Consider the following 19,076-nt stretch of genomic DNA (forward strand, 5'->3'; position numbering starts at 1 on the left):
TATCTGTATGTCAAAAATCAGCAGAGTTATCCAAGTCTCTTTGCGGAGTGATTGAAAAATAAAGAGTTTGCGGCGCCCGCGCCGCAGCCAACCCCAGAGTGTTAATTTCATTTTTTAGATCCTCCTCATGCTCCGAATTCATTTAATTTTGGTTAGCTTTGAACATTGGTCTCCCTGTGACCATTTCATGAGGGGATAAACGCGTTTCCCTGTTAGTACTAGATCTTATGGCCATGAGCGCTATTGGTAAGGCCTGACCCAAATTAGTTTAGTCTGTGCACAGATTTTGGCTATTTTTTATTTAAGTTACACCTCTCAACCGCCCCTTGAGACGGATGATACACTGATCCAAATTTTTGGGTTATTCCTACCCTAGCAAGTGCTTTTCTCAACAGGTTGGCCTGAAATCCTGGTCCATTATCTGCCTGCAATACCTTGGGAAGCCCAAATCTTGGGACCACTTCCCTCTTAAGTGCTCCAGCCACTGCTTGCGCACTCTGCGTTCACACTGGATAAGCTTCTGTCCATCTCGAAAAAACACATTTTCTCCTTAATTGGGTGGATCATATATACAAAATCCATCACTAAATGCACAAATGGTCCTTCCACACTTGGAAACAGACGCATTGGATGTACTGCTGGTTTGACATTTCTTTTCATATATGTGTCACATTTAGGGTTGCCGCGGTGACGTAATTTTCCCACCGGTTAATCAGCGCGTCACAAACCCGGTGATACCGGTGTCACCGTGTGGGAGGGGCTTATAAATGCGCATGCAGACGTGCACATTTTACTTTCACTTTTGAAGTACGCAACTGTTTAAATGCATGGCTTGCGTACGTTGCGTTAAATTGCGTATGAATTTGGATGCAATGCGAGTGCAACAGCTGGTTTAATTAAGTGCTTGAGTCAATGTGCGCAGGTAATTCTCAAAGAACCAGCCAGTCCCAAGCAGAGCAACCGGCTACTTCTCCATAAAGCGCTGCTTGAATGATAGGTTTATTATTTTTCTTGATGATAAACACAACAACAAAACAATCTCGCTTATATTAAACATCATATATGTATATTATAACAAAAACGAGTAAGCACGCGGCTTCTGCCTTCGTCTGGTCAGTCAGCTCGCCTCGCAAACTCTGACAAGAATAAATGAAATCTGACACCTGCTGCTCTGTGACGTGACGCGCGTTCAGCTCCGCTAAATTCAGGCACCAGACACATTCAGTTTGCTCTCTCTAACGAAACTAAATAAATGATTAAATTACACGAAAATATCAAAACGACGGTGAAAGACGGTGTCGCGGTGGGCAAGTGATCTAACCGGTGAGAGGCTGAAGCACCGGTTATCACCGTTTCACCGACTATCGCGGCAAGCCTAGTCACATTCTGACAAAAATTAGCTAATTTTGTTTTGCATATTGATAAACCAGAAACCCTGTTGTCTCAAAATCTTATCTATCATCTAGGGCTGTCACTTTTGTGAAAAAATCATTTTCGATTTTTAATATATAAGTGTTCAGTGAATCGATTGTAAAATCGATTTTCCATATCTAAAAAGACGTTTCCATTTTCAACGCCAAATAACGGACAAACGTGAAGAGAGCGCTGGAAACGCACAAGTCAGCAATATTTCTTATTTTTTGTCATTAAGCTTCGTGCAGAATAACAAACAGCAACAGTAGTGCAACATTCTCGAAAAAAATATGCAGAGTGGACTGATGCCATAACATAAATAAAAAACATTACTGCAGGCTTCAAACCGGCTGCATTTATGATTTAGGCAATTCAAAAATTATTTTAAATAATGATTCAATCCATTTCAAACAATTGTTCAAAAACGAAACTTTAAATAGACTTACTTGAAGTTGAGAACAGGCTGTGTGTTTTTTTATTAAACGTAACAGACACTTAGGCGGCACTAGGCAGGCATAATGAAATGCGCAAAAAGGCTAGGGCCATTACAAATTATTGGTCAGGAAAACAAGTTGATCATGAAAATTTTTGGGGTCCAGAGCGTTTTATATTCATGTCCATCTGTTGAGAAGACGCGCTCCGACCGCACTGATGTCCCAGGGAAACTCGGGTACTTCGTTGCCAGCTGCGCAAGGTGGGGATATGTCGTACTGTCAATCTTCCACCACAAAAGCGGTTCGCTGTCAGCTGGCAATGGTGGCTCATGTAAGGTCTGTTTCGTTGCTCTCTCGTGTTGCGCAGGTTCATTGACGTTGTCCTCCATTTTCTTTGAAAAACACTAGATGCAGATATTGAAAGCGTGAAACTATAGGTGCGTAAAATTGCTGGGTATTTTCTGTCTAGCTTTCGCAACGCCTACTGCACTTTCGGAATTCTTCATTTTATTTTTCTGCTTGTTTGTGAGTTTCATTATGTCTATATTTTTAATTGTTTAATTCTTTAAAAATTAATAGTGTACATATTTGGTAAAATCGATTACCTATTTTCGTTTTCGAAACTTTTTTCGTTGGTCCGATCGATTGTGCAATCGATTTTCGAACGAAAAGTGACAGCCCTACTATCATCTCCCCCCTTGCGCGATGTTCACTACCATGCGTGTTCATCATTACCATTTTCTCCATTCTAGATGGAATTAGTAATTGTTGTTGCTCTGTTCTCCACAAACCTTTTACATTAACAACACCTCTGCTTTGCCACTCCATCTTTTCAATTTTTGTCGCTGTATTTTTGCATGTCTCTGATTTCATCTACAGGTACGTCTGCGGAAATGCTCACCTGTTCACTTTCAGTCTTTTTACCTGACCTTGTCACTACCATGGACATGGTTTCAGCTCGCTTTGGTTTTGCCGCGCCTAATTTTGCTTCCTCATCTGCTTTTTAATTTCCTTTGTCAATAAACTAATGCCTTCTGTTGTACAAATGTATGGTGTGCCTTCACTACAATATAACAACATCTGTCTGATTTTTTCCCCCATGTCCTCACATTTAAATTCCCTAAATTAATTTACCCTACTGACATATTCTGGTATTAACTCTGGTATGAACTACAATACCCTATGGCTCCCATTAATTTCATCATTTGCTTCACTGTGTTTTGCTATGGATAGTCAAGCATGGTTCTGTGGTGTTAGTCACAAACTTCTTTTTTCCCTTCAAAGATTACTTTTTTTAGTTATTGTACACTGGTTTTAGCCAATATCAGCTTTTATTTTGATACTTTTATCCGCATGTCATACAGTCTGTTCAAAACTTGTCCTGTTAATTTCTCAAACCCCTCTCTGTTGTTGCGTGCTATCAAAATATCATCTACATATTGCAAGCATACTCCCTCTCATCTCTGGGGATAACTAGCTTATCTTTTAGCAATTGGTTAAACAATGCAATTACCTGCTCCTTTGTGCTGCTGTCCTGTAAAATTATTTGCTTCTGCTGTATACCTGTCTCTGTCATTTCTAATGGAATTAGATACCAACCTAGCTCCCTGTTCTCCATCCATCCTTCCTCTCCTTCTTCCCATTCAATGGAATGACTTTTTTACATAAGGTCCTGGGTCCCTAGTCATATGATTTCCCCACACTCACACTGTCACATAGGCGTGGCTTCCTTCCACAGCAAAAGTATCTAGCTTACAACTGCTGATCCTCACTGCTACTCCAGCCTCACAAAGCAGCACTCCTTCACTTCTCAACTCAATATCTTCTCCTAATTTGAATCTTTGTTCATACTCTAAATCATCTCATTTGAGGCAATATTTCATTGTACAGTGACCCTCAAATCTTGGCTTTCGTCCCTGAAAATCTTTAATTTTTTCCCTGGCGGCCACCATCATTTTTTCTAATTTCCTAATCCAATATACTTCTAGTCTAATTAAAGGGTTTAGTTCCTGTTTAGTTATTTTGGTTAGACACTGCAGTGTTAATCCCTGTGGTGTGGTTTTGATGGTAGCATCAAATTTACACAAAATGTCCCTTCCAATTAATGTGATCGGAACCTGAGGTGCCATCAGAAATTGATTTACAACAGTTTTTCCTTCTATCTGAACCATAATTGGTTCTGACAGACACATTTCCATCGGTTTTCCAGAGAATCCCATTGTTCTAACAGATGATTGTGATGCAACAACCCCAGGTACCAATTTTGGATCAATTGAGCTGCATGTAGCCCCGGTGTCAATTAAACATTCAATTTTCACTCCATTAATTATGCATGTTAATTTAGGTTCTTCCCAATCATTTTTGGATAATGTTACCTGTTGGTTAATGGGACCCTCCGAACACCCCTATTGCATCCATGTGTTTTTGGACAGTCACGCCTAGCATGAGTATTCTCCCCACATCCCCAGCAAACATTGTTTTGCACAAAATATGGACCCAGATCAGCGGATGCCCTGTTCTAAAAATATTCCCTTCCTCTACCCCTTGGCCATCTTTGAAAACTAATTCATCTACTCTGTCCACTAGGTACCATTAAATTCACAACTACTGGTTGAGACGGGGCTGCGCCCGGGGGGTGATGCCATGGGTTCTGATTTTGGGTTTGATCCGCAGCTTGTTTTGGCAGATCAGCTACCTGTTCAGACTTGTTAGGAGGGTGTGTTGCAACCGATTTGCCCTGAGAGTGGCTCGCTGACTCTTATGACCTTGCCCATCCCGCTACATAGGTTCCCCTGGGGACTTTACTAATGTCTTTGTTTCTTTTCTTTTCTTCAAGACTAACTTGAGCCAGCTTTCGTTCAGTCTCTTTAGCTTGTTGCTCTAAGTCTCTTTCGTGTCTCTGGTGTTTGGCTGTGTGGCATTGCATCTAGCCCTGGGGTGTCACTCAGTTTGTTTTGCACCGACACTGGCAGTGCGTCCAGCAGTTCCTTTCTGAACAGTCTGGTTTCAAAGTCTCCTGGGTCAGTGGGATCTTTTCTCAGCGCCTGCCCTCTCCATGTGTGCTTGTTTTTAGCAAGCCACAGTTCACAGTCCGCCTGACCCTGTGCAGCGTGGGGTCAGTTTGGTGCTGTCAAACTTGACAGGGTACTCAGTTCTCAAGGCACCCCTAAGTCTGCCTCTGTAACAGTCAAGAGTCTGGCCGCCAAAATCAGACGAAACCACATTCTGTCCCATACCTGCTAACTACAACACATCCTCCATTTCCCTCAAACTAGTGATTTTTGCCAGTAAGGCTTTTATGTCACCCACCGCCAACCTTGTACCTTGCGTCTCTTTCTCCAACGCACCGATCCAGGGACCAGCACCATCTCTTAAACTTGGCAACAAATTTATTATAGTCTCTAAATCCCTATGAGCCCATGGGACATACACAGCTGTTTTCCCTTCAATACGCAACGGAAATACACTCACACCTGGCTCATTCATTCCACCTCTAGGGGTGCTTTTCAATAATGGGGATCTGTCCTCTATTGGGTCAAAGTCTAAAGCTAATGTGTCCCTATACTCTAAATCTCTGTTTCTCTCCTCTACCAACATCTTAGCTCTGTAAGTTCTTAATCCATCAGGTCCTGACATTTTTGTCATATCTATACCACCTTTAGAGGCTGGGTACTCTTGTGCCATTTTTATATTTAGCCAGTCATCAGTGTCTTGCTTTCTCTGTTCCATAGCCTGCATTGCCCTGACCTTTTGTTGCTTAAGCACCCTTTCTTTTGCTATCTCTCTATCCTGCCTTTCTTGGTCCAAAATCATCCTTTCTTCCTCTTGTAATATTTTACCCAGCTCTCTGTCCTGCGATAGCCCTGCTAAACCCAAAGACTTCACCTCTTTAGTTAATTCTGTTATTTCCTTTGCTCTCTGTTCAATTAGTCGGTCCAGATGTTCTGAGTCCTGGTATACTGACTAGCTCCTCCTGCTGCCTGACTTTGTTCACCGAATGATCCTTCCTTGCCTCTATGCATCTCATCATACAGTTCCACATTTCCCTCAACTTCTAATTCCCCTTTAAGCTGCATAGTTCCTTTAATAACTGGATACAGTGCGCTAGCATTTGGTGAAGCAACAGGGGTGGTTGGGGCTGGAGTGAGAGCAGTGAAGGGAGAGAGAGTGGGAAAGGGAGGGCGACTCTCAGAGAGAGCTGTGAAGGGAGGGCTGTTTGTCTGTGCGGTAGAGGGAGGGCAGTTTGTGTGTGTGTGGTAAAGGGGGGGGGCATGGATTGAGGAAGGCAGAGGCAGTGGGCAGTGCATAGGGCGGTGGCTTAACTGTGTTAGTTACTACAGATAATTGGTTTGCAGTGTCTACTGGTTGTTCTAGAAATCATGTCTTTTCTGTTCTTTCTTTGTGCTTTGCCATCTCTTGAGCTCTGACTTCTTCTCTATCAGCCATCACTCTTTCAGCTTCCTTACTCCAGCAACCTCTAGCTTTTTCCCACAATTCCATTCCATCTAACAAAGCTTTTCTCTCTTTCTTCTTTCCATCTTTCTTGGTTTTCAAATCCTGATTAGCTATATAATTAGTCATCCAAATTTTCATACTCTTTATTTTTTCTTTATTCCATGTTCCCTGTTCTAGCCAGTGAAAGGGAGGCTGCTCTCCTTTCTTATATTTGTTACTTCTGGTATACCATTTTAGATCATTACACCACTTAGCCAATGCTTTACCATCAAAGCCTTTGTCTTGTAAGTTACACCATTCTACCGGGGCCACAGTGATAGCACGCTCTAATTCTTTGGTTGCTGCTTCCATGTTACACTAAATGGTTGTTTGCTTTATTTATTTAACAATAAATCAATGCACTTCTCTGCACTATAAAATGTCACAAAGGGTCCCACAAGTATGTAAATGATCTCCTTTTCACCAGTCACTTTATCTGTCACACAACCACTTTTAAGATTTGATTCAAATTTAAACTTAGCACTTACAATGCTCAGTTCTCTATATCCCACAATTGTCTTTGACACATTAATCTTACAACTGGATAAACTTCTCATCTCAGGCCAACTAAAACTAACACAAAAGATCTCTCTGATTAATTGGGCTATTTTAAATGCAGACGTAACTGTATTGATCTCAGAGGCTTCTGTTTTAGTTGTTAAGCTTCCTTCTGTTAACTTTTCTTTTGTCAAATCAAATACACTAAATAATGACTTTTCAATATTAGATAAAGATTTCAGGTTCCACCAAAATTCAATGTTTTCAGTAACAACTGACATTCAATCATAGACAATATTTTTCACACAGGATAACTCTTACCCCTAACTTTCAAAATCAAAATTCTCATATGGGTTGAATAAAATGCAGAAATACTCTTGGGTTGTTCTAAAACAATTCACTTATGGTAAATCCTTACCATGCAACAATTAATAAACACTTTTTTAACTTAAAGTTGGACCGAAGCTTTTTCCCTTGTCTCTCCCGTGTTTATTTGAGAGAGTAATTTATAGTATCATAGTTCATCGATAAAGCACCCTTGAACACTGTGTCCATATCAGTGAGCTCTCTATAGTATCATAGTTCATCGATAGAGGCACTCATAAACACTCACTCAAGCAAGCCACTGGTTTTTCCCTCACTCCAGTAGTCTCTCTCGCTCAACCTCGTTTGCACGTTCTAAGCTCCTTGGAACACAAACTATGCAAACTCTTCATATTTGTTTTACAGAGCAATTTATAGTATCATAGTTCATCGATAAATTACTCTCAAATACTCATTTAAGCAACCCACTGGTTCTCCCTCAACAAAAATCTTCTCTCTTATCTCACTTTGTTTCGTAACTTACACCAAGAAACAGCTCACAATCAACCGACTGGTTTTTCTTTCCTTTAAAAAGATATATCCGTACTCATCTCAGATACTCTTATTTAAATCAGCCCACTGGCTTTACAAAATTTAGATTCAACTGCCCTCTTGGCAAAATTAATGTTTTAGTTTGAGTCCATAAAATCAACAAAATTTAGTATAATTAAATGCCCTCTTGGCTATTAACAGTCAATGCCCTCTTGGCTATGTTAATATTAATTTCCATCAACTGTTTCACAGCTGGGTCTTCTTGACACTCAGATAAGAGTACACTTTACTCGGAAGACCAGGTTTCCCTATTAGAGATAATTTATCTTGTAATATCATCCACAAGTCCCTTCTCATTAATAGCAATACTAGTTCGTTTATGAGTTACAGAGAGAATTAAGGAATTCAAATGAAAACGCTGAGCTGTCTGTGTTTTCCAAACAGAGTCAAAAATCTCATCAATGCAGGTGAAAAAATGCCATAACGCTTTGCTTACCTTAATTTAAGAAGCAAGCGGCTGGCCAACCTTAGCAGTTTAACACCCACAAAGAAGAAACAATCGACTCAGGTTGGAGAACATCTCCCCCGACCGTGAACGGCCTCTGAACGATCCCACTCGGTTGTCCAATGTTCTCTCTTGTAACCCTGCTCGCAGCGTCAATATGTCGTGGATTTTTTTCAGGAGAATCAGAGACGGTTGAGATGCAAAATCCTCCTCAAAGTATTTTATTAAAGAATTGTGCTTGACAGCTTGAAACACAATACTGGTCATAGGGCGCATACACCTGCATTGGCAAAATCATGATGACAATGACCCCGCTCTGAGCCCTTCAGTGATTTAAATAGTGCCCCAGTTTTAGTAGCCCTCCCATTCGAACAATCTGTACTGTATCTCTGCGACCTTCAAGTTGCTACACAAAAAGACAGCCATTGCTGGTAAAACACAGTGCCTTTGTTTCTAAAGCATCATACAGCTATCTTGCTATCTTCACCAAGGTCACACGTCCCCCATCCCGGCCTAGCTGTGGAAAAACCCTGTCATGTGCAAGCATCAGAGAGACAACTTAATTCATTTAGACGTCAACCATAAAACACATTGAAAGTGTACTTTGTATAAAACATTTATACTTATCTTAAGATAAAACACTCAAAATTTCTCTACCATACTGTTAACTTCTGGAACGTTTTGAGAAGGTGTGCACGATTCAGAAAATTTCAAGATTCGATTCGATTCCAATTTTTAGGCTTTTTCGATTCAAAAACGATTCACAGTATGTAAATGTAGTTTACTTTTTCCTATGTGACTGATTGTAGTAGATTTACAATTTTAAAGAAAATAAACACAACAAATTAAATGTAGTTTGATATTACTTTATGTCTTTATGCAAAAAAAAAACTGATATGAAGCAATTAGATGACCCCTTTAATCAAACTCTATTAAATACAATAATATAGTATATTAATGATAGACAGTGCAGGTTTATAGATTATAAATGTGACTGGTGTTATAATGGTTATTATTTCTATTAGATAGAGCAGAAGCAGGAAAAGTGCCTCTCTTTCTATTTCTCTCTTGCCGATTAAAAAAAGCTAAATCTACTCATTATTTCAGATTCAAAAGTCTACTTGCTGTCCCAGTGACAGGGGACTTTACATACCATCTTTGCGTTTTGTAAATCTTGAGTCAGCTTGAGCTTTGCTCGTTCATTGCAATAGGTTTTAGAAAATATATGGTTTATTAATAATAATAGAAAAGAGCTAGCTTTAGCGTGGTAGCGCTCACGGCCACTCTCCGTTCGACTCGGGTTTTACACACAATATTAATCAGACTCGGGACCCGGAGTAATTAACTATGACTGACCCGGACCCGACTGACCATTTCAAATACAAACCCGGAACCATATGGGCCACGGGTGCTCCGTGAAGTCCTCTAATGGTAAAACTTTGCTCAAGTTCAAAAACATGAAGGATACAATGTGACACGAGCTTGTTCGCGTCGCATCCGTGAACGCATACAGAACTCATTATGTCGCACACAAAATGTCAGTATTAAAGAGTGTCATCATCACGGAAAAACAAAAAAGACAAAATTTGATGCCAGATTTACTTGGGCACTTGTTAACATGGGCAGCGCTGCACAGCAATGTGTGGGGAAACACTGTGACAAGAGTGTGCAGGCGTCAGTGTGACTTCGACGCGCCATCTATGGGAATACTGAGATAAACTCATTACAGGACGATAGTAACACGGCGTTAAAAAATATATATATGAATCCATTTTTGGAATTCTATTAATCGATTCTGAATCGGCAATGCTGGAATCGCGATTCAAATGTGAATCGATTTTTTTGCACTCCCCTAGTTTTGAGTGATGGAAAGTTCATTACATCTTTTCAAGCCGTAAGTATCATAATTCACTTCTCCTCAAGATGTTCAGTGTTGATTAAATAAGCTAAAACAATGAGTCCTAATAAACGTTGCTTTTTGTTTAAGTCCCACTTGAAGCAGGAGATTATGAAGATGGCTTCATTGCAGGATGACAGTTTAATATTCTTCGCCGATTGTGAGGGATACATTTCGGCTTATAACATCAATAATTACGCCCCGCAGCCTGAGCCAAAACCTCCTCAAAGTATGACATGTTTAAGTTGCCACTTAAACGCGTATTCAAGGTATACATTTAATCAGTATGTGTGTTGCCCCTGACCTATACAAGAAAACATATGGGGCTTTAAGGAATAACAAACTTGAAGGACAATCTCCTAGTGAAGACTTATATTTAAATGGATTCATTATGATCTGAGCAAATACTAATGTTGCAGGAGTGGTCTAAACAGTCTGAACTTCACAGGTACATTTGGTCAGGACATTTGCGACCTACAAAACCCATCGTTATTGGTGCAGCCGTTCCCCCTGAAGACTGACGAAAAGCATAAATAAAGAACATAAATACTTAAAGTTCAATTTTATTTTTTAAAATGTGCAGAAAAATCTGAACCCTGTGTGTAAATCAAAGGAAAGGGAGTTGTCAAGCAACACAAGAAGAAATGACGCTGAATCATTTTTATTAATAGATGATTACAGTTGTGCTAGAAGTGGAAAACTACAAATGTAATGTAGGGCTGAACGATATATCGTTATCGTATCTATATCTAGATATGAACTTTCAAGATATTACTATCGAAAAAGCCACGATATAGACGATATAGATTTCCCCTCTCCGTGCTCGCCCCGCCCTGCATACAACTCTGGCAGTCACACAACGAGCATCATTTTTACGAGTGCCCTGGCTTGAATGCACCGCTAAAGACAGCGCGCACACACTACAGAGACAGCGGAGAAATTAAAAAGAAAGAAAAAAAGTGCGGGAGATAATGCGGCCGGTGGTAGTGCATCTGACTTGGTGCCAAAACATAAACCATCTTCCATTTTTTGGAGGTATTTTGGATTCAGAAAAGACGATGTAAACCAGAGTGACGTGTTGTGCAGGTCGTGCTTAACAAAAATTGCGACTAAGCAAGGTAGCACAACAAACATGTTTCAACACCTGAAACAACACCATCGCGTGCTGCATGAAGAGTGCATGAAAATGAGAGAAACAATGGGGACTTCTCAGTCATCCCAAAATAAGCCAAAACAATGAGTCCTAATAAACGTTGCTTTTTGTTCAAGTCCCACTTGAAGCAGGAGATTATTAAGATGGCTTCATTGCAGGATGACAGTGTAATATTCTTCGCCGATTGTGAGGGACACATTTCGGCATACAACATTAAGAACTACGCCCTGCAGCCTGAGCCAAAACCTCCTCAAAGTATGACATGTTTAAGTTGCCACTTACTTAGCGCATTCAAGGTATACATTTAATCAGTATGTGTGTTGCCCCTGACCTATACAAGAAAACATATGGGGCTTTAAGGAGTAACAAACTTGAAGGACAATCTCCTAGTGAAGACTTATATTTAAATGGATTCATTATGATCCGAGCAAATACTAATGTTGCAGGAGTGGTCTAAACAGTCTGAACTTCACAGGTACATTTGGTCAGGACATTTGGGACCTACAAAACCCATCGTCATTGGTGCAGCCGTTCCCCCTGAAGACTGACGAAAAGCATAAATAAAGAACATAAATACTTAAAGTTCAATTTTATTTTTTAAAATATGCAGAAAAGTCTGAACCCTGTGTGTAAATCAAAGGAAAGGGAGTTGACAAGCAACACAGGAAGAAATGATCCTGAAACATTTTTATTTTTATTAACAGATGATCACAATTGTGCCAGAAGTGGAAAACTACAAATGCAGTGTAGGGCTGAACGAAATATTGTTATCGTATCTATATCTAGATATGAACTTTCAAGATATTACTATCGAAAAAGCCACGATATAGACGATATAGATTTCCCCTCTCCGCGCTCGCCCCGCCCTGCATACAACTCTGGCAGTCACACAACGAGCATCATTTTTACGAGTGCCCTGGCTTGAATGCACCGCTAAAGACAGCGCGCACACACTACAGAGACAGCAGAGAAATTAAAAAGAAAGAAAATGAGTGCGGGAGATAATGAGGCCGGTGGTAGTGCATCTGACTTGGTGCCAAAACATAAACCATCTTCCATTTTTTGGAGGTATTTTGGATTCAGAAAAGACGATGTAAACCAGAGTGACGTGTTGTGCAGGTCGTGCTTAACAAAAATTGCGACTAAGCAAGGTAGCACAACAAACATGTTTCACCACCTGAAACAACACCATCGCGTGCTGCATGAAGAGTGCATGAAAATGAAAGAAACAATGGGGACTTCTCAGTCATCCCAAAATAAGCCAAAACAATGAGTCCTAATAAACGTTGCTTTTTGTTCAAGTCCCACTTGAAGCAAGAGATTATTAAGATGGCTTCATTGCAGGATGACAGTGTAATATTCTTCGCCAATTGTGAGGGACACATTTCGGCATACAACATCAAGAACTACGCCCTGCAGCCTGAGCCACAACCTCCTCAAAGTATGACATGTTTATGTTGCCACTTACTCAGCGCATTCAAGGTATACATTTAATCAGTATGTGTGTTGCCCCTGACCTACACAAAACAACATATGGGGCTTTAAGGAGTAACAAACTTGAAGGACAATCTCCTAGTGAAGACTTATATTTAAATGGATTCATTATGATCTGAGCAAATACTAATGTTGCAGGAGTGGTCTAAACAGTCTGAACTTCACAGGTACATTTGGTCAGGACATTTGGGACCTACAAAACCCATCGTCATTGGTGCAGCCGTTCCCCCTGAAGACCAACAAACTGTCAGAACAACATAAATAGAGACAGCGGAGAAATTAAAAAGAAAGAAAATGAGTGCGGGAGATAATGCGGCCGGTGGTAGTGCATCTGACTTGGTGCCAAAACATAAATCATCTTCCATTTTTTGGAGGTATTTTGGATTCAGAAAAGACGATGTAAACCAGAGGGACGTGTTGTGCAGGTCGTGCTTAACAAAAATACTAAGCAAGGTAGCACAACAAACATGTTTCACCACCTGAAACATCACCATCGCGTGCTGCATGAAAATGAGAGAAACCCCAGGGACTTCTCAGTCATCCCAAAATAAGCCAAAGCAAAGTTTGATTGCTGACGCGTTCAGTAGCGTTACGCCGTACGAGTCGACGTCCACATGACACAAAGAAATTACAGACGCTATAACATACCACATTGCAAAAGACATGGTACCCGTGTGCACAGTCTTTAAAAAAATGGTTCGGACGCTGGACAAGCGTTATAAAATACCATCCCGAACACATTTTAATCAAGTGGCCATCCCGAAACTTTATAATGAGTGTAAAATGAGTGTGGAATCCGAGCTCCGTGAAATCGATCATTTCGCCACAACCACGGACCTGTGGACGAGCCGGACAACTGAACCGTACATAAGTTTAACAGTTCATTTTATCACTACAAACTTCGAACTCAAGACCCACTGTCTGCAGACATCATTCTTCCCCGCGGAGCATACCGGGGATAATATAGCAGAGGAGATGAGAGGTGCGTTAGCAGACTGGAACTTGAAGGAGGACCAACAAGTTTGCGTGACGACAGATAATGCGTCGAATATGATAAAGGCTATGGAGGTGAATGGCTGGACGCGCCTTCAGTGCTTCGGACACAGGCTACAACTGGCTATGGGATCGTTATGTTTATTTTTAATAACTTTGAGACAGAGAGAGAGAGGTCTGTCTGAGTGAGTGAGTGAGTGAGTGAGAGAGAGAGAGAGAGAGAGAGAGAGAGAGATTATTTTTTTGATTTTTCAAAAAAACATTTATTACATAAAATGGAACAGACTACAACATATCAGCCATTCCAGAAAAAGGAGAGAGGGAAAAACATCAACCTAACAAAAAGAAAAATGCAACTCTTCTTCAACAATCTCACAGAGAGTCCCATTAATGCACCAAATTGATTCAAACAGTGAAAGATCATGCATTAATTTATAGTAATGGAAATCAATAAAAATTCTGGACTTCACAAGTCTTGAAAAAGAGAGAGAGAGAAAACAATCTGCATTATTATGTGGTTATTAAGCTGTTGTAATATAATCATGAATTATTTTTGTACATCTATTTTTCCAAGAAAACGCAGTGAAAGGTGACAGCCGGATCACATGGATTAAAGTGAAAAAAATTCTTCTGACTGAAATTTTTTACAGGCCAAGTCATATTTCTTTAACTAAAACTTAATGTAGGCGAGACCAATAGCATTTTAAGGGGAGATTTTTTGCCATGTTTAAGTCTCCTGTGGCATAATAGGTTGCTGTAGTTTGCATGGCATTTAAGATGAAGGCGAAACAGCTAAATAACTCACTATATAAAAAGAAAACATGAATATCATCACCTTTAATGAATCTTTTATTAATTATTTATTAATTGTAAATGTATTTATTTTAGCATTTACTAATAATTTTTTAAATCAAAGTTGAAACTGTTAATATTAGTGAATGCACCATGAACAACCATCAATTACTGTAATGACATAAACAAGAATTCCTTAATGCTTATATACTCTATATTTCAAATTATTTGTTCATAATGCAATTACTAATGTGAACAAAACAACTTTTTAATATCATATTATTCAGTACCCATAAACGAATAATCCAGGGTCTGTTATGTTCACAAAACAGCTTACAGTCACAGCTCTAATACAGTAACGTTATGTATGAATATAAACCCTGAACGTGTAACTCGAGTTAAACTCTTGTACAATTCGCACAGGATGTCTGTAACCATAGTGACTGTTGTTAATTGAATGACTGTACATTTATCAACAAATTATTATGTTACAATAGAGGCAGCGCTGATGAGCTATTTTATGCGCAATGGTTCTGCTGTTTACTTTCTCCTAAGACCTAAATGGTCGTGTTTATATGAGGATACTTGCAAAGACAGGATTTTTGACGCATATTTGTATTTAAGGCCAATAAAGTGGCAAAATACTCACAAGCTCAATGAGAAGCGAATGCGCGGCTTACGTGTTCAGCTCTGACACACAAACAGCGGACGCATTAAGCACTGTTGTTTGTGTTTGAATGGCTTAATATCACTTGTTTATAAATTGTGGCGCTTAAATATATGTACAAATGTTACGTTTTTTGAGACCACACGCAAATGAAACCTATATGGGGAGGCTGCAGACCTGGAGCCGGTAGATCTACGCCCCTGACAGTTTTACAGACAGTAAAAAAATCCATATAGTCCAGGTCTGGTCATCTTGGTTTTTGTTATTGGAGATAAAAATAAGGATCATGGGTTTAAATAGTTTTGCATTATGATACGAGTGTAAATTAGCGTGTTTTCCTGTGGCATTTGAAATCGATTGGACCCGGAAGCGGCGCATGATGACGTCACACATAACTATTTATATTTATTTATAAAACGGTTAGTTCCAATCCTTGATTCTGATTGGTCAATAGGTGTGCTTTATTCATGATAAAACACTGCTATGACCGCTTCACCCAATGGTTCTATTTAATATCACTGCGCCCTTAGCAACACCCTAAGCAACACATAAACATATAATGAGACAAAGTCTGAGAACAATTTGTTGTTTTTATTTGAGCTTTCATGTTGTTCGCAGTCTGGGACTATTGTTTCCAGCGGAAGGAATGCTTTTATTGATTTAGCTTCATGAAAGTTGCACTAATATTTTTTAAACTTTTATATTGTGTGGTAACCGTTTTAAAAAGCAATAAGGTACTCGAGGCAAGTGCTGTATCGTGAATAAGTAACAGCTGAAGGGCGTTGTTAGGCACGACGCGAAGACAAAATGAAATTTCTTCTACACAGTATCATCATAGGCTTTAGTAGTTTTTCGAACAACAAATTTGTTCTCCATCTGCAATATTACCCAAGAAATATTCATCAGTAAGTACAGATTGAATCATTTTCTTTGTCATTTTTGACACACATTGTATCACACAAGTCAAACACATTCATATCAGCAAAAGAGCAGATAATATTGGAACGAATATTTTCAACAGTTTCTCCCACCAAGATCCTCCAAACAACCATTGCGTCATATCCTCAGTTGTAACATAACATTGTCTTTTTCCATGGCGTCGCGCAACTTTGTGAGATTGTTGATGGCCTGTTCAATAATTGCCCCGTCTGCATCATTAGCAGGAATGAAACTGCAACAACTTGCTCCGATAATCCGGCAGACACCTCAGAGGGAGGCGGTCAACTGGTCAAGCACCATACGGTCTTGAAGTTCCATCATACGTAGGGCTGTCAGTTCCTCACGAATGCCTTTCAATGCAGCTTGAGTAGAATTAACAAACTGTTCAAACCTGTAATCTACCCGACCAGTAGATAATGGTATATGGTCAGTCCACATAGCCAGACGAAGTTGGTTTGGGGATTAGCACCCATGGCGTTGGGTGCAGTGAAATAATCGGTACATGTGCTTCCTTTCCTGGCCTCAGACTCGTTGAAAACTCCTTTGCGGTTCGTTGTACAAGGGGTGTACGTGATGTAACAGTTCTGCTCCGGAACTCTTCCAAGGTAGCCGTTGACAACACCCAATGTTAGATTATTTTCAAAACAGATGAACTTTGTTCTTGGTGATACATGAATTGGACCATGCATTCTAACACTTTAATCTTCTGGCAGGTTCTTAAAAGTCAGTGTGTTTAAATCCACAGGAGGTGGCCTGCGATACTTTATAGTGGCATTCAATAATATTGGTGAATAAGCAGATGTCACGCATTCAGGAACCAACTCGTTGGTATTCCGTACCGGTTCAGGTTCCACGTGAGGATTCGTTCCTGACTTGGGCATCTTTGAACAAACGTAGCAGTTTGTGTGGTTTCCACTCCGTGCGACGTCCTTCACATAACGATACCACATGTTGATCTCGTAGGTGTTCTGGTAGTTTCCATTCTGTTGATCCATTCCTCTTTCTTGACTACTCCATTCCTCTCCGTTTCTCCTCATTCTTTTGTTGTTTTTCTTCGTCCCACCAGGGTCTACCTCACACACCAGCACGATTGCCAGGATTACGATAAACATCTTCAAACTGTCAGCCATTTTTCTTCTGCTCTGTAGGATCCTAAAACGGCGGAAAAGGGATCAGTTGGTTTCTTCACTAGGTTTGAGATGTCCAGCTAATCTGAGTATCTCTATACGATACACAGCCTACTAAAAAGGCTGCCCCCCTTTGTAGCCTAGTCTTCCCCACTAGTCCGCATCCAGGGGTGAGCTTTCCAGAGCTTTCAGTCTCTTGATGTGGCTGAGATGTATCCACGAAGGTCTTTCTGCAATCTTCACTGCTGTAGGAGTGGTAATGAGGACCTGATAGGGACCGTCCAACTTCGGGCTGGACCAGGTTTTTTGTTTGATGACTTTGATGAAAACGTAATTGCCTGGTTTCACAGCTGCTTCCCTTCAGTGTAATAAATGAAAATGACCATTGGCCTAAATTTTTAAGCAAATTTCTTGAAGGCTGCCGTCATATATTTCTGCGCAAACATAAAAACAAAAGAAAAGAAAACAAAAGAGCTCCATGGCCAAAAAACAACTTTGTTTAAACAGATTTGTTAGGAAATATCTTGTTTTGACTATTGCTAGAAAATAACTAGTTTTGACTCCCAAAGAAACTATAGAAACCATTAGGCGACCAAAAGATCACAAGCTAAACATTTGCCCCCCACCCCATATCATCATGAGGTGGCCCCCTCGTCACTAAAAGACAAAGTTCTTCTCATGACTCTATCCCACATCTCATGTCTAAGATTTGGGGAGTATAATGAATGAATGAAAAAATAAAATGTTATTTAAAATAGTGTTATATAAAAATAACTTTTATATTAAAACCATTTGCCCTGGCACAGTATTATGTTGTCGTATTAGCCATAAAGGAAGCAAAGCTTTTCTTTGTGGGGAAAAACTTTACACCAAATGAAAAAATCTATAGTTAAAACCCTTGTATTTCGATGAAAAGTTATGGTCACACTGCAATTCAGAAAACAGCCCTGAGGTGTTCTGCTTAGAATTGATTGGGGTGCCGATTTTATGTTTTTGAGAATTTGTGCATCCGCAAAAATTTTGTTTGCATGATTCCTAAAACCCCCTCTCCCATTTGCATTAAAATGTGAACACATTTGAAAATCGCCTAAGCGTCTGACACTGTGTATCTGTTTGACCAAATAAGGAAAAGGCTTTTGGAGTTACGAATCGGTGTTAAAATTATTATTTTAAATCCATTCTCATTTCTCCTTTCTGGAGCATTGGATTTGAAAATCAGCTATGTCTGTGAGCTGTGAGTAGTTGGTCACCATAGATGACACATTGGAGCAGTAAGAGTCTGTCTGCCGTTCATGCGACTGGCAACCGTAGCTGCCTGGTCAGCAAGGGAACTCCCTTTACCTCACTGGTATCTCCCTTCAGGTGGGCTTTTACCACAACCTGTTCCCGGGACATCTCAGAAAACCTCTCTGCTGCCAACCTGCTCAAGAGTTAAGCACAGCTTCCCAGACATAACAAAAAAAAAATATATAAATGTTAGGTTTTCTGTTACTCATCAATTCACATGTTTTTTGTGATTTTTGCCTTTCATTTCCCTTTTTGTCCACAAAAGATAAACGTAATTGTAACAATCAAATTGGAATTTTTAAGTGACAGGTTGTCTAAGTATTCATCAACACTTAATGTTTGTATTATATCTACACAGTCACAATCATGGCTGTTTGGAATTGCTTCAGACAAACCAAGTAATTTAGCTGGATATTTTTATACAAATGGCACATGCCCTACAAACATTTTTTAAGTAAATATTAAATCTATAGGCAATGAAATGCTCTTCTATTAACTTTACCATAACCATCCCCGCTGTTGAGACAT

This window comes from Misgurnus anguillicaudatus, chromosome 5, assembly GCF_027580225.2.
Source record: "Misgurnus anguillicaudatus chromosome 5, ASM2758022v2, whole genome shotgun sequence".
NCBI lineage: Eukaryota > Metazoa > Chordata > Actinopteri > Cypriniformes > Cobitidae > Misgurnus > Misgurnus anguillicaudatus.